This window comes from Topomyia yanbarensis, chromosome 2, assembly GCF_030247195.1.
Source record: "Topomyia yanbarensis strain Yona2022 chromosome 2, ASM3024719v1, whole genome shotgun sequence".
Taxonomy (NCBI): domain Eukaryota; kingdom Metazoa; phylum Arthropoda; class Insecta; order Diptera; family Culicidae; genus Topomyia; species Topomyia yanbarensis.
Window position 1 is genome coordinate 79,441,219 of NC_080671.1, and position 15,455 is coordinate 79,456,673.

General features: G+C 35.5%; 1 long non-coding RNA gene across 2 annotated transcripts; it reads right to left on the reverse strand.

The window, feature by feature from the left end:
* Window positions 1-10,750: 10,750 nt before the first annotated feature.
* On the reverse strand, window positions 10,751-13,311 carry LOC131678544 (uncharacterized). 2 transcript variants are annotated; one of them, XR_009303671.1, is made up of 2 exons: window positions 13,143-13,311; window positions 10,751-11,763 (listed from the first exon to the last, which is right to left on the reverse strand). It is a non-coding gene; the product is annotated as an uncharacterized LOC131678544 (long non-coding RNA). The 2 variants fall into 2 exon arrangements; XR_009303670.1 differs by lacking the exon at window positions 13,143-13,311 and adding an exon at window positions 12,521-13,089.
* Window positions 13,312-15,455: the final 2,144 nt, after the last annotated feature.

Below are 15,455 nucleotides of genomic sequence, written 5' to 3' on the forward strand. Positions count from 1 at the left end.
CTTTTAATTTTTTTTACAATAAGTAAAAATAAAAAAATTCTAAGAATGTCGGTCTGCCAGATCTTGTTGACGCAGTTTGCTGCTGCGTGTTGAGATCTTTTTCCTTGGCGGTGAGGCCGCTTGGTGGTCATTCAGTCTGCCTTCTCTCGCGTTATCGTTCCCGTCCATGTCGTCATCGGTACTGCTTTCTTCCTGTTCACGATCAGAGGTTCTTATTTGTTTCTTGTTCTTATGGGTCGCTGTTGTATATCCGTCTTCATCGGTATTTGCTTCTTTATTGGCGATGCTAGTTGTTGGTTTGGGAGCGGTTGTCGTGGTCGTTGCACCTGCATTATTGGGTAATTGGATCGTTGTTTTAGGTTTATCTGAAGGTATCGCTGGCTGCTTGTTAGAGTTGGCTGTAGTAGATGAGTTTTGACTAGTTGCTTCGGCGCATGTTTTTCCGTAGTAGGCTGTATAGTTACAGAATTGGCATGTTGGGGTCTGCCCGGGATATGTAATTAGCGTTGTTTGCTTATAGGTCATGCCATCCTTCGGTGATTTGCATTCGATAGTCATGTAAGAAGGTATTGGTTTAGTCACTCGCATTCTCACAATACGAACGCCATTGGGAATGCCGGAGAAAAAATTTCTCCAGGTGTCATTCGTAATAGATTCTACTTCTCCATATTGCGACATGATTTGTTTGATGAAATCCTCCTTCGTGCGCGGGGCCAAATCATGGATACGCACGTCCACCATGTCGTTTTCCATATGCACGGGGATCTTGATTCTGGTGTTATTAAATTCGACCTCGTGTTGCATGTTGTTCTTTGCAATAAAGTTTTCGGCCTGTGCTAAGCTAAACGTGATCAAAACACAGTTTTTACGTGATGTAGCTGAATGTAGGTAACTTCAGCGAGATTAAGCTCCATTTTCACTTTATCTAATTGTTCCACTTCCTTAACTGTTCGTGTTATCCCGTAGCACAGGCACTTTTGCTTCATTTGGCAAACTCATTTTACTCCGCAGCCGGGGGCAACGATACAATTTGTATGTGCACTGATATAGAACAATAGCTAGCTTGATTCACTGGTGCCTGTAGCCTGCTATAGCGTAGCAATTTTTTTTGCTTCTGCTTTTTGCGACATCAGAAGGTAGACCTTCTAGTTCTTTTGGTAATACATTTAACAAATTTCACGTACCGTCAAGTCCCCAGTTACCGTGCGTTTAGGTGGATTTGACGTGACTTCAAATCCTGTTTTTTTTTATCAAAATGAAAACCGCCCTCATAGTCACCGTAAAAATACCTATCTAAATACGTCACAATTTAGAAATAATATAAAACTATTACCAACAAAACGAGAATAAGTAGTTGAGGACATTTGTTTGGCACCAGTGCACGTTATATGATCAACTTACGGTGTATTTAAAATTTTGATTCAACTTTAGTTGGAATGTTTCAATAAAACGATGAAACGAAAGGATTTGGGATCTGGATCTCTCCGATGGATTTAGGGAGCTAGTTCTTTAAATTTCGTGATTTTGAAACTGCACGGTGAACGACACATGCACGGCGACTGGCGATTTGAAGGAAAATTAGAAGATATTAGTAATCAGTGTTTTCATTCGATTTGTAGACAATTTTCTTTAATCAATTAAATTGTGGGCAGTTTCCTTCAGTTGATTTAATCATTTAAATTTATATTTTGATCCTATTGATTACCAAAAATCCTTCCTAACTGGGGTTCTAATCTACCCGACCAAGGCTAGTCTTGAAAATAGTTTCATTTAAATAAAATATATCAACAAATTGTGTTAGCATGATGCCTTGGAACTGGTAATACTCGCAGAACACCAGACAAAGAAAATGGAAGTTGAACCGTCTCTGCGCATCTACAAATCGCTTGCTAAATCAGAAGATTTTGTACGAATTTCGACATTCTCTTCGTTCGAACATTTTATGGATATTTTTCTACTCATTTCGGTTTAGCATCTTCTACGCCTTTTAAAGGTGTAGCTTGGAACACCTGGTGTTTTCCAGCACCGTCAAGCATTGTCATATTCGGTTAGCGCATAAATACTGTGAACTCTAGAATATACTTTGTTGTAACGAGAGTAAGTACTATAACCTTTCTTGTGACAATGAACATATTTTTAGGATTGTCTTTGATTTGGAATTGATTTCATTATGAACTTTTCAAAATTTAATTTAGTTTCTAGTGACTATATCAAATTGTCAGAATTAAAAGCTTTATGCAAATTTTTTTAAGCCCCTCCCGAAACAAAATCCTGGCTACGGGCCTGCTCTGGCCACTATCAATGGCGATGAAACAATGATTACCAGAGCTTTTTCCTGACTTAAATCATCTTTCAATCCGGCACCCGAAGAATTCATGTTGATGTCTCTGAGAAGACAAATCGAAGTTTGACTTTGCTTCTGCTTGAGTTCTCTTTCCAGAGGCATTTTTTCGTCTTACTGAAAATAAGCGAACATTTTTCTAATCCATGAAAAGGGAAATGACAGAACATCAATAACTATCGTGGAATAGCTCAATTAAGGGCCGATTTCTTCATCCTCGTGTTATGCTTAAGCAAGGTTTAAACGAACTGGTCAGGGTTGTTAATCGATAATGAATCGTCATCGTCGATAACGTTAACCACCCGTCAACGTCATCGGAAACTCCGTTAACGATAATGTATCGTCGGATTCATCGTCATCGTCGATAATTCATCGGTAGTTATCGCGATACATTTTGCGTTACTTTCCCATTTATTGGAGTTGAAGTTGATGCGGTTAACTTTCAATTGTTTAGAAATAAATAACTATTGAAGGACATGTTGTTGGCAGTTGACAATCAATAGTTTTGGACATTTTCAATATTCGACGATGTGTCAAAATGGATTTGTTCAACTTTTGGAGAATGTTTATTATATTGAAGAAGTTATTGGTAAGAGAAAATCAATAGTTTTGGGCATTTTCAATGTACCGTCGTGTACTTTTCGCGAACTTTTTATATTGAAGGGCAGGTTGTTGGCAGTTGAAAATCGATAGTTTTGGACATTTTCAATCCACAGGAGAATCCACCAGTGCACAATGGTTACAAAGTGGCAAAAAAGGTGAAAGAAATTCGTTGAACCACGAAAAATATTTTTTAGCTATAGTGTCTTCAGCAAAGTTTATTCGTATTTTTTTTGCATTTAAAAAGTAGTTGTTGATTAGTCCCTCTAAAGCTGAGATGCAAGCTCTTGTTTTTTGTCATTTATGAAAATAAAAAAAAATTTATTTGGCAAAGTTGTTGATAATATTTTAAGTATTAACTTCGCTGAAGAGACTATGTGTCTATCTGTCGATTTTAATTTACATTTGTGGAGATTTCTTTGATAACTCTGAAAATTGCTTTTTTCAAAATACTTTTCCTGGTAATTTTATAGAATTTCAAAATGTTCCAAGATTTTGTTCAGCATAAGAAAATACAGAATTGTTGTAATGTAATTTTATTTGTATCTCTTCCAACTTAGAAGTTATCGAATGTTTTAGTGTCCAAAAAGCAATATTTTGGCATGGAGGCCGCAAATTTTCGCAGACGAATACCAATACGAATCTGTGTAACAAACACTATCAACATCGTTTGGGTGGCTCTAGCCTACTTTCAAGTCAAATTCGAGTAAATTTCTTCTTTAGCATATTTTTCTTATCTTAGAGATGCAAAATATACAAAAATAATAATACTGTACTGTAAGACCTCCTTAAGGGGATTTTTTACTAAATGCTCAGAACGGGTTATGAGACTTTGTCGAGGGACTAAAGAAAAATATTTTATCCGCTGCGGTTTATTAAAAAGAAAGAAAAAATATGTTAGTCCAGGTGTTTGCGTTTCGACGTCGTCTCTTCAGAACCAAAAAAAATACGTGCCGATTTTGTCAATGTCATCGTTTTATCAGCCTAAAATTCACCAAGGGGCTTATAAAAACGGGTCTTCACTGTATTCAAAAAACGACTTAAACTATTATGAAGCCGTTCATAAATTACACTACATATTTAAGGGTAAAAGAAGGAAGCATGAAGCAACTTGTTACATAGTGGAGAGAAGAAACGGAGGAGGGGGCTAAAAGCTTCCCAATAAAAAAGGAAATCAAACATTTGAAATATGTATATTCTCCTTTTTAAAATCATAAATCTTCTAGTTTAAATTAAAATTAAAATAAAATCTGCTAATCACCAAACCACTTAAATGTGTAGTGTAATTTGTGAATGGCCTAATAATAGTGGTTTAGTAGTTTTTTCAATATATGTTTTTGCGTGTTAAAAATTACTAATTACACAATAGCTCAAAATTTGTTTTCTTCATGGTCAAAACAATTTTGATCACCTTTTTGCCGCTTGGAAACACTGTGCACCTGGTACTTTTCTGTGCACCAACTTACTCGAAAAGTTGAAAATATCCATTTTGACACATCGTCGGACCCTTCGCCGTATTGAAATGTCCAAAATTATTGGTTTTCAACTGCCAACAAATTTCCCTTCAATATAATACACTTTCCCCAAAAGTTGAAACAATTTCATTTCGACGCATCGTCGAACCCCGCTGTGCATAGAAAATGTCCAAAACTATTGATTTTCAACTGCCAACAACATGTCCTTCAATAGGTATTTATTTCTAAACAATTGAAAGTTAACCGCATCAACTTCAATTCCAATAAAAGGGAAAATAACACAAAATGTATCGCGATAACCGATGAACCGACGATGACGATGAATACGACGATACAATTATCGACGATTACGATGAAGACGACGATACATTATCGTTAACGGAGTTTCCGATGACGATACATTATCGTTAACGAGTAACGCCGATAAATTATCGTGAAAAATGTATCGTATTAACAACCCTGGAACTGGTGAACCTGGTTTAAAAGTTAAGCGAGGGTGAAGAAATCAGCCCTAAGTTATCTCTCTCTAGCTTATGATTGAGGAACCAATTTAGGGTCAATGGAACCAGTACCAAGATTTACATGGCTTCACGCCTGCATGCTGAACGGCGACTTACCTGCCGAGTTTAGCATCCTGCATAACAGGGAGTATGGAAGGTCGCGCTCAAATTGATATTATTTACACCAACCGATCCACTGTTTTTCATATAACAAGTGATAAAATAGAGAAATTTGTAATCAACAGTAGTTTTTGCAGCTGTTTCGATCCTAAATCTCAGATCGATATATAATGATTGTCATTGGAGATTGCTAGGTACTTATTTTTAATTCAAGAATAGCGTAGGGAGCTATATGGGACCGTTTACGTTTCTGGCTTACCTCAATGAAGTGTGTTTAGTACTGATGACTCCTCGCCTGTCCTGTACATATGATTTCGTCTCATCCACTAAATTCATGATTGGGGATTTTCCCAACAACCTCATGCAGCCTTCGCTGATGGCTATGAATCAAAAACTGTGTGTGCAAATCTGAAGAAAAGAGCTCGGTTATCGAACTCTCATGAAAGACTTTTTGGCTCTGAGCTATGCCTACCTGACCCCAGAAATGTTTTACTGCCGTATCTCTGCCTGCCAGAACCTAGAACATTTTAGCTGTCGAAAATCTGGGGAGAAGGCACAATCGATTAAGAGGTGATGGATGGAGTTCCCTTTGAACTGTCCTGGTTTTTTACTCGCTTACACCTTACACTCGAAAAATTTTATTTTATAGATGAAACCTTAGTAAACATTTTGCAGAATAGCGCAAAAATTTATTAAGCATTAGGTACTTTTTGCCACAATTATATAAGAGGATCATTTTAATGTTAGTCTTGACTAGTAGCCTAGTGAATGGTAATTTAGTACATGTTTCATTTAAGTGGATTACACTTAGTCTATTCATTGGAAAGATTGTGGATCTGACTACATTTTTGCTATACGATATTACTGTGTAGCACCAAACGGCACTGAGTTGTTCTGAAACCCCCAGGGTGACCAATGTGACTTGAAATTGTTATTTTACCAGAAGTGGTAATTTGTTTCTTGAAGAATTTTCATGCCTTGAGTTACAGAATCGTCAAAAGCAGTTTTTGTTCATACTCAGTTGCGTTTCGGCTTCGCCTCATCAGAAACCGACACTAACTTATTGTCGGAATAGATTACCGTCGGCTTGACGCAAATCCCTTAAAACTAAAACACACTTTGTGTTTCAATCGAACGACTGATCAAACGTGATGTCCCGTTCGAGCAGAAGTTCTATTTATGCCGATGAGACACAGTGAAGCCGAAACTTGTCTTGGCTTAGCAGGCCTATGCGAAAGCACTATGCTATATTTCACCCTAAGGAGGAAAATTTGGTAAAAACCAAAATTTCTCACTAGGGTGAAAATTTGTTGGTAAAACCAACAAGTGCAAAGACTGATTTTACCAACAAATTTTCACCCTAGTGAGAAATTTTGGATTTTACCAAATTTTCCTCCTTAGGGTGAAATATAGCATAGTGCAGTTTTTGTTGCCAAGAATATTTTTAATGGCCACTTGTATTACGAAAAATGTATTTTAAAACTAATAGTTTTAGCCATTCTGTTTTCATGATACTAGTTTATAAAGGCTTCGTTAAGCTGTATCTCCAGAACGAAAAACCCGAATGAAACAAAATCAATCACAAGCTTTAAATATGATATATTGGCATAGCAATCAATTGCAAGAGCGACATTACCCTGATCCCCATTTAAATGATTACCAAAACAGCCTATGCACTTCACGTCCCTACCATTTACTTCTATGCAATTAAATACCTTAAAATAGTTATCTGTCTCTCTCGCGACTTGCATTCTCTCTTCGTCACTATCTGTTTTAATGGATAGAAAGCACATGTGATCTGACCTTTTTTATCGATCTCTGATTTTTTTGTAGTACATTCAAACCACTAATTGCGTTTCGCTAAAAAAATGTTATTGCAAAAATAGCAATATTAATAATTTTATCAAAATCGCAGCTACCTGAGGAATGATGCGAAGAAGAACTGTGCAAAATTTCAAAATGATTGGTCCAGTAGATTTTTAGTTATGATGTATACATCGTTTTCTCAAGGTGCCTCTGGAGATTCATTGTCACTCGCCCAATGAAAATTTAGGAAAATATTGTTTAACTGTTGTATTAGTATATGGAAATTGACTAAATAGACTAACCCAATCTGTATCGCCAATTCCTCAAAAAAAATTATCCGAAATAACTTTCACCAATCTACCTCCCCTTCCTCTTCCTTCGGGTTTCTAAACCTTGATACGCCCAGTATAAGTGACATTGATTGCCAACAACTCAAACACGCTTTTTGCGAAAGAATATGAGATAAAATATTTTTGGTCACCTGTTTGTATGGGACCTTTCCAGTGCGTTGCTGCGACTCCTCATGGACCAACATGTATTTTGCAGGTTTTGTCCCGTTATCAAAGGATAGTTAGGCATAGAAGCGAGCATGGTAAACAATTATTCAGTCTATAATTTCGCTTTTAAATAGCTGATATATATATATATATATATATATATATATATATATATATATATATATATATATATATATATATATATATATATATATATATATATATATATATATATATATATATATATATATATATATATATATATATATATATATATATATAAATTTATACATCAATCGATTGCAATTAATGCAGACTACAATTGATGGTAGAGAGATTTTGGAAAGATACTGAAACAAAACATACTGCGAAATTTATAAGAATAATGTAGTAGTTAGAAAAGTAATAAAACTGAGTTTTCTTAAAATTATTATGAAACGACTTTTTCGACATTTTAGAAGGGGATGCATATACGACTCGTTTGAATTTCATACGACCATGTTATGTTTCACATAATAAAAATTATGTACCATGTTATGTTTCACATAATTAAAATCACATTATACATTTCGAATGTTGTGTTATGAAAAATCAATGATTCCTTTTGGACAATTTAATCATAGCAAACCGGAATGACAGAATAAATGCCTATTGAAGCATAATCCTATGGCTTACATACAGTCTTTTTGTGGCGAAAAATTATGATATTCGTATAAATTTCGCTATATTTTTTACCTAAGTGTAGGTCAGCATTTTTAGGAAACGGAGTTACAGGCTGTAACTTATAGCTGTTACCAGTTCTGAGATGAAAAAATACATTCAGGCGTTTCATAGTGGGCGTTCATCGATTTGTGGGTTTGCCTTAATGCAATGTGTAATAGTTGAATCCAGGTGAAGTTGTGGCATAATCGATAATTTTTAAGGGGTGCTTTTATATAGATAGTGTTAAGCCTATGTTTAGGGGAAAGTATGATAGTATGGACACTAGAGTGACAGAAAAAAAATGACCCCCATCGGCCCACCCCTGAGTTGATTCCTAGTCCCACCAGGAGTGTCTGCTCCAAATTTGAGCCAAATCGAACAAGTCTAGCTACCGGACCAACGTGCTTGAAGTTTGTATGGGATTTTTCGACAATTTACATGGAGAAAACCCTCTTGCTCACATTTTCGCCGCTAGGTGACACTGTATACATCAGATTATAACCAAAAGTGAAACTTAAGAAGATAATTTTATTATCTACAACTTTGTTGAAGACTGCAAAGCGATCCGACTCCAATAGGAAAAGTTATTAAACTTTTAACGAAGTGATGTCTGAGTTAGTTTTGCATGGGGCCTAGCAGTGCATGGTAGTGTATCAGTACTAGGTTCTAACAAACTAAACATTTTTATGGAATAATGGTTAGATTTAGCTGAATAGTATGTTCGGTAGAATTGTAGTACATAATACGAGTTAGGTTTTGGTTAGAAAATTGTAGTTTCACATCTGACCGCATAGATGGCGCCAACACTAACTTTTCAACGAAGAGATATAGAAATTAGGTGTCTTCTACAAAGTTGTAGAACAAGAATATTGCAGTAATTCTTCCGAACATCTTGATATTCTATCTCTCTCCGTTGAAAAGTTAGTGTTGGCGCCATCTATGCGGTCACAGATTGAACTAAAATTTTCTAACCAAAACATAACTCGTATTATGTACTGCAGTTCTTCCGAACATACTATTCAGCTAAATCTAACCATTAATCCACAAAAATGTTTAGTTTGTTAGAACCTAGTACTGATACACTACCATGCACTGCTAGGCCCCATGCAAAACTGACTCAGACATCACTTCGTTAAAAGTTTAATAACTTTTCCTATTGGAGTCGGATCGCTTTGCAGTCTTCAACAAAGTTGTAGATAATAAAATTATCTTCTTAAGTTTCACTTTTGGTGATAATCTGATGTATACAGTGTCACCTAGCGGCGAAAATGTGAGCAAGAGGGTTTTCTCCATGTAAATTGTCGAAAAATCCCATACAAACTTCAAGCACGTTGGTCCGGTAGCTAGACTTGTCCGATTTGCTTCAAATTTGGAACAAGTACTCCTGGTGGGACTAGGAATCGACTCAGGGGTGGGCCGATTGAGTTTTTAAAAATTCATTATTTTTCTGGGCAGTCTAATGGACACTCTAAGAAAGGTGTACCCTTGGTGTATACATAACTGCAGGATTAATTATAAATTTAATCACAATATATACGCGAACGGAGGTCTTAGTGGAATGTACGTAATGTTTCAAAGGATTTCTTCCATTTAATTCCACTATGTTTCAAACATAGTGGAATTAAATGGAAGAAATCCTTTGAAACATTATAAATTTAATAACACCATCACCTTTGATGAAGCATTTGAATGCTTCTGGCAAATATTAATATTATCAAACGGTACAATAAAACATCGGATTTATGTTTTTTCCGGTTGTCAACTGATCAATCACTAAGGACAAGACAGAGTGATTTTTTTCTGCTCATTGTCAGATTGGGAAGCGACTGAAAATAGTTGATTCTGCAGAGAAAGGTGTATTACAGTAAATATATCTGTAATGCGTACATATCCTTGTGAAAAATTTGGTTAGACTTCGAATATGAGGACGACCTCTATGTTTCCACTGTCGATGGGAGATTATTAACAGCTTCAAGAGCTGTTTCTGTGTTTGAAATTATTACTGTGTTGATATATTAATATTACTATTACTTCATAGTATTTTTGGCATAAAATTCGTAATGACTATAATCACATGATAACAATACTCCCAACTTAACTTGGTTTTGTTCTTTCTGTTCGATAAGTAAACTTTTTGAGTATTCAATAGGTGAATTGATTTCACTCTGCGTAACTGTTCTTTATCAGAGAGAATAGGAAGAGAAAATAATACTAAAAATCAGCAAAAATCAACAAACACTCGCTTTATTATGATTTCAACACTAGCACATTGGCAACCATTTTCGCAGATAGCATTTTAAATGACTGCCATTATATTTTGAAAATGCATCGTATTATGATCGTTGGATGTGTTTTTAAAATAATGTGCATTTTGGATCAAATAAACTAAATTAGTTTTTGTTGATAAATAAACTCTAGAATACCTTTTGACTAGATACTGACAAAAGTTTAAGTTTCTCTTTTGATGAATGCACGACACTCACCTCCTTCAAATGAGGCATGATTAATGATTATTGATTTTACTCGATTTTTGTTTTCATACCATTCTTTATAAAACTCATTTATAGGCTAAATATCATGTACTCAAAACTGCAAAAACAGTGTAATTTTTAACCCAGTTTTAAGTGATTAAGCGTACTGAAAATGGATAAAAATATCTCGTTTTGAAAGCTTTCGGACATGAATAATGCTGAGACAAACTAGCACGGATCATAAACAAATTTCAAATGTACACTTTTGACGGTTTATTAATATATTTGTCTTCTCTCTCAACCAATTCACAATTTAAACATTTTGCTATATCTTTTCCATTGCCAATATTCATTCCTCTACAACCAACCGCATTGATCAAGCAAGCCTTGTACTCCTCTGTTCTGGTTCCTGCGAAGTGACGACTTCAACCATATGTTTGAAGCACTATGCAACCATCAGTTCTTGTAATTTTATGCAAAATAGACACTCGGCACTGTGTAGTACGGTGTTTCCACAATGACATCCGGTGCGTAATACGGACTGTAGAATCCTCCTGTGTAGTATACAACTGGCGATGAATAATATCCAAATCCGAATCCCCTACGCCATCCGTGATGTGGGGCAGGAGCAGCCCAGCTCTGGGCCAAAAGCAGGGTCACAAAAATCAGGAATATAAAATGTACTTTGAAGTTCATTGTTTCACTTCGCTAAATGCCTAAATCACAGTATTAGAGAGGGTTGCTTAGGAATCTTCAAGTATAGAAGCTGTCGACAGATTGAAGCGTGTTACGCGTCTGCTTCCAAAATCTAACCAAATTTGCAACCAAGTCCAAGTTAGCTTTTTGTGTGATCGAGATGTTTTCGAAGATAAGCGGTGTTGGTTTTTAGTATTGTAGACCTAATTGGTTCGAAGATGTGTCAAATGTAAACGGCAATGGCGCAGAAATGTGATAATGGAGTGCTTCAGGGGATTGTTGTACATCGGGGAACTAAAATAGCTGACAAAGTTTCCCACAATGTGTTTGGTGGCGTATTTCAATCGTTTGATATCAAAACATGTAAATTTACGACATTAAAGCCAACCGCTTCAATCCATCAGTCTCAGTGACAGTTTGATAGGATTCCCAAAATATTTTAATGGTTTCAAAAACGGGGTTCGTAGTTTTTCTAATTGCTATCGCCGTCCATGAAAATGGTTGATAATTAATGATACGATTTCGGAAGATTTTACATGAAGGAAGTTCTCAGGGCTGAAAAATACAAATGCGTTGCGAAGTTATCACAATATACTATAATCTTTCAACAGTGTAGGGTAAGGTGGGGCAAATCCGACCTAGTAAATGGTTTTGGCTGTAAAATGCTCATTTTACATCGGATCAAGTCGTTTTATATACCAAAGTAAAAGTTAGACTCCTGGGTAACTTTCTATGTATAACATTTTATTTGGATCTTGGGAATATCTTGTGATACAAGCATTTTACAAAAATGTTCATTTTTGCTGTTTTCAAAAATGGTGGGGTAAACCCGACCCCTTATGTTTTTGGTTGATTTAGTTCAGATATTTTGGTTTTTCAATGATATTTTATGGGTTTTCAATGATAAATCAATGAATGCTGTGTTATTGAATTGTAACATGAAGAAAATGGAGTTCAATGTCAATCGTGGAATGCTAAAATCACGAGCAGTAGCACGTAATGATATTCCCATTTGCATCGGAGCAATTGCTCGACGAATACTATAATCATCACGTTTTTGTGTCTTTCGTTTGTAATTATGAACCATTTTGCATAAAAATAATAAATAATAACGATAAAAATATATTTCAATTTGAAAAATAAAAATTTTCTTAGTAAAAAAGCGGTCGGATTTACCCCAATATTTAGTGGTCGGATTTGCCCCACCGCGTCATTTTTCATTACGATGCAATTAAAAAAATATGAAAAAGGTTGAGCTAAATTCTTCTTTGCACTTTGTAGGACTTTAATCAAAGAATTTAAATCCACTTACATTTATTATGTAATCACTTCAACAATCAGAAATATCCTGTAGTCAGTGATGCCCAAAAGTCAAATCAAAAGTTGTAAAAACACACTTTTTGTCGTTTTAGTATCTCAATGTAGACTAATGAAATGCTGTCATACCACCATTATGATTATTTTCGATGCTCTACACGACAACATTGATATTAGTTCGCGTAGTTCTTCTGATTTTCGATAACAGAGGGGAGTCGGGTTTACCCAACGGTCGGATTTGCCCCACTTTACCCTACAAATTTTTATATCTCTTTCGCACATGGATTCCTTTAGTTTCCTTAGCTTTGAGCTCTTTAACTGTGAAAACCATTCGAAAATATGCGCACTTCCATCTATTGACCATTCATTTTTTACGACTTCCTCATTTGTCCAGCAAACGGTAATATTGTTGACACACACTTAAACACAACCATGAATGCAGTCCTCATAGAGTTTTTCATTTTATCCAATAACGATTGCTGGGCCTCCGAATCCACCATAATATCCTCCGTAATATCTCGGGTAGAAGAACGGTGATCCCCATCCATATCCACGACCCCAGCCTCCGCCCCATCCACCACCCCATCCGCCACCCCAACCTCTGCCCCATCCTCTACCACCGTATCCGTATCCGTATCCTCCTCGCCATGGGGAAGGAGCAGTCGAACAAAACTCCAGGAAGAATACTGTGAACACCAATAGCAATGCAAACGTCGACAAATAGTACCGCATTCTTCTTGTTTAAGACAATGTACGATAGAACTAAAAAGGATTGTTTTTCTTCGATAGTTGCGGTTGAACTGAAGCCAAATCAGCTCAGACTATCCAAATATAAATCGTTCATTCTCAATCACAAATTCTTAGAATGACTAAGCGTTGATAAGTGATAGGTACTAATTGAAATGAAATAGTATTGCACATGATGATTCTCCGGGGACTACGCTAATCAGGTGAGAAAACAAACAGCAGTGGGATTCCCACTTTTAGAGTGAAAACATTGCTGTCCCTTTGCATCCATTTGGCATTCCCAATAGATGGTCATTCTTAGTAAATTTTATGCCTAATATCTTGATTTTTCAATCGTTCGCGTCAGAACTGCGCATCAGAGTGCGTGAATCATCGGATTGGCCTTCTTTCGGTCGCTCTCGGGTGTTTCTTATAGACAGGAACTAGACGAAATGCTAAATATCATGCAGTAGAGAGTGTTTTTCGCACCTATGCCTCTATGGGAATTGGACACATTTACATCATGTGATGATGTGCTGAAATAAAAACAGGCAATCGGTTTTGAAAAGTAGAACGAGAAAGATAACGGATAGAAAATAATTATCGAAATGAAGAAAATCGTGTCGGAATGGTTTGGAACTACATTCCAAGATCCATACGTGTTGAGTTCAAGGAATTCAAAAGCGCAAACGGGTGTAAAAATTGCTATTGCGACGGAGTTCTTACGAACTTCATTTAAACGTTCGCAAAAATCCACCAGCAATAAGCGGAAGAAGCTCGTCATATGAACTGGTGGTAAACATAACCACGGTGTTCCTAAAACCGTTATTAACAAAAAAATGACCATAAATTTGTCATACGGCATTCGAAAGATACAGTATCCAAGCATCTTCTCAGTGAATTTCAAAATGATCCATCGAGGGATTCGAGAGAAATTGCAATTTGAAGTTTTATGACACGTTTCATAAGGCTACCAGCAAACACCCACGGGTTTGGTCCTATCTCCACAAACAAAATTTTTTAGTCTACTTATTTAGTGCATGGCATTCGAAAGATATAGTAATCAAGTATATCCTCTGCAAGTTTGAAAATATTTCATTGACGGAATCGAAATTTATAACGGTTTTGATGTGGTATGCGGTTATAGATGGGTTTTCTACCAGACTTCAGGCGTGAATCCATGTTTGTCCATTGACTATTTAGATCGTTTATACGTGTCGCGGTTTTTAAAGGAAAACCTTACCATTGAATTACATAAATATAATGTACAAAAGGTGTTATTTATATGGTGCACTGAAAAAAATATGAAAATAGGGTTGTCTACCAAACGTTAAATATAATGTGGAAACTAAAAATATGAATAAAAGTTGGAATGTTTACTTCAAAAGGCCATATCTCAATGCAATGGTTTGTTGACCGATTCTAATTATTTTTTCATTATTGAACAGGTAAACGTTTCATTGTTAATTTTCATTAAGAAGAATATAAAACAGAGTCATCTACATCAATAAATAGGTGATATAGTTGATCTCAACTATATGTATTTTCATTATTTAGTAAATATTTTTGTTTTAAAAATAGCTGTCTATCCATTTTTATATACTAGTTGATTGCAATTACTGTATAAACATCTGAATGTCAAATTCTCATGATAAGTTCAATTCGACAATAAAACTGACAATAGTTAGAGATATGAACAGATGAACTTGTACTAATAACATCCCCTTTGACCAGTTTTAACATCTGTCAACCCAACCAGCGATTGTACAAAATTTCCAACAAAAACCGTATCATAACATAAATGGGAAAATGTACTTTTGCATATAAAATATTTAAAATAATCCATAAAGAATTGTAAAACGATCCATAAAAAAGTTGTCCATGTTCCATAAAACACAACTGAAAATCCATAAAACAGTATGAATGATCCATAAAAAGGGGTGATTTGATCCATAGATTATGTAAAATTGAACCATAAAATGGTCGCAAAAGAGCACTAAAATAGTAATAAAAGAGCAATTAAAATCAACTAATGCCCCATAAAAATATTGGAAATGTTCCATAAAATGGTACATTTTGCGCCATTAATTTCCTGACATTGATCCATAGAATATTAACAATGTACATTAAAACACGTCGATATGTTCCATAATATCGACAAAAATGCTCCATGGTATTACAAAATGGAGCAATAAAATGTCAGA